We start from the raw sequence: 2,500 nt of genomic DNA on the forward strand, positions 1-2,500 counted from the left end.
TGAAAGAATTCCTCAAAATCCAAGTGTGATAAGCCAAACACGATCTTATAACATTCAACAAGAGAGGAATATGTTCTACGACTGGACAAAGATGGCCAATGTAACGAGTCACAACGCTCTTCATAAGACATATCACCTCTTTTTTGCCTAAGAGCTAATCTTGACGCGCGTCTTTGCACGCTCTCTATTGCATGGATATCTTTGACAAGATATGGGTTCCAGACTGGAGCAGCATACTCTAGAAGTGGTCTGACCAATGTTTTGTAAAGCAACGAAAAAGTTGTTGTATTAGCTGTTCCAACAGACCGTCTTATTAGCCCTAGGACTTGGTTCGCCTTATTCGCCATAGTACTAACATGTTCACTCCAAGTAAGATCTTTTGATATAATAATTCCAAGATCTTTAAAGCTCTTGACATCTTTTAAGGCCGTACCTAGTTTATAATTCGTAGTCGATTTGTCACGAGAATGCGTTATTCGCATTGCTTCACACTTATCCTCATTGAAACGAAGTTGCCATTTTTTCGCCCATTTACCAAGATTATTCAAATCAGTTTGAAGGTATTGTTCATCGAGACTAGGGTTGCGAAGCTCTCTGTAAATCTTTGTGTCATCCGCAAATAATTTAATTTTTGAAGAGACACTATCAACGATATCATTTATATATGATAGGAATAAAATTGGACCAAGAATATTTCCCTGTGGGGTACCAGATATCACAGGTGCCCAATCAGAAAAAGTCCCTCTTACAACAGCTCGTTGCTTTCTGCACGTGAGGAAATGCCTCAACCAGTTAAGAAGTTTGCTCTCAATACCGAGGCTATATAACTTTATTAGTAGACGCTCATGAGGAACACTATCAAAAGCCTTTGCGAGATCAAGAAATACAACATCTGTTGCTACAGATGAATTCCTAGAGCTGGCGAAGTCATGAAAAGTAGAGAGTAATTGGGTCACAGTAGACCTACCCTGCAAAAAACCAAATTGGTTTTTATTTATCACGTTATGGTCTTGCCAAAATGACGTTAACCTATCGCGTACAATTTTTTCGCTGATTTTGCATATCATGGATGTAAGCGAAATTGGACGATAATTCTCCCTCAAGTGCTTAGAACCTTTCTTATGAAGTGGGACAATGTCAGCTGATCTCCAATCTTCGGGCAAATGGCCCAGCAGGAAAGATTTGTTAACCAGAAATGAGATCGAGGGCGCCAATTCGAACGCACATGATTTTAAAATTACTGGTGAAATTCTGTCTGGACCCGGGGACTTGTTCGTTTTAAGAGACTTAAGATGCTTTAAAATTTCCTCAGTAGTACAGGAAATATAATTAAGTTTCTCACAAACTAAAGGCTCTAAAGAAGGCAAGTTGGTGAAGTCCTCAGAGGTAAAAACAGATGAAAAATAGGAATTAAAACTACTAGCAATACTCTCATCGTCAATCAGTGCAAGTACAAGGAAGGGTTACGTTTTTACAAACGTTGGCCGTGTAGCACTTTATATTTCAACAGACTTAACTGATTAGAGTGTAATGTCAAGTCTGTTGAAATATAAAGTGCTACAAAGGTGTCATCTCGAGGCTCTGGGAAATAAATATGAAGGGCGGTTTACACGGTACGATTTGTCGGCCCGACGGCAGCGGAGCGATGGGGTATTTTGACAGCCGATGAACGAACGATTCATAGAAATGAAAATCGTTCCGATTCAAAAAATCTTTTGCACTGCGACAGATTTATTGAAGTCGGGCCGACACTCCGAGAGGAACAGCCATGTCAATCAAAGGGTATGCGTGCATGCGTGCGGGGAATGCGCATAAGTATTTTAAAAATTGAAGCGTTCAAAATGGCGGATACTAAAAGGACAACAGGAAGATCTTTTGCGGAAAAAAATACACGTTTTACAGGTTTTACACGTTTTAATCCGCCGTCGGATTTGGACCAATGGGTCCAAGTCCGCGGGGTGTCAAAATTCGCTGTGACACCCGCCGACAAATCGCACCGTGTAAAATTAAACCGGTTACACTATGACATGTTTCGTGCAACAGCGCCTTCATAACGTAGGAAGTTAGTTCCCGGAGTCTCGAGATGATGGCTTTGTGTTTGGGCAAGGCTCCTGGTTTGGGACTGAATAGTAATATATCAAAATTGGGCTAAGGCCACTTTTCGAAAATACCATAATATTCTTTGTTTGTCCCTCCAAAATTTGCATGAGCATTGTTTTTTATTTCTGACTTACAATGGTCCCAAGAGAAACTGGAAACAATGCTGACGCAAGATTTGAGGGGACAAACAAAGAGTATTATGGTAATTTCGAAAGTGGATTCAGCCTTCAAGCCTCGTTTATTTTCGGAAGTCCTCTTTTTTTTTGCAATCACTTTCAAATTGGATAACATTGAGTCCTTTTTCATGTTCAAATCTTTGTCCGGTAAGAAGAATCAGTTTCTCTATTTTCTCAGTGGACTTTCAAGATAACACGAACATGACAAACCGAAGTTTCATTTA

The sequence above is a fragment of the Montipora capricornis genome, chromosome 14 (assembly GCF_036669925.1).
Source record: "Montipora capricornis isolate CH-2021 chromosome 14, ASM3666992v2, whole genome shotgun sequence".
NCBI lineage: Eukaryota > Metazoa > Cnidaria > Anthozoa > Scleractinia > Acroporidae > Montipora > Montipora capricornis.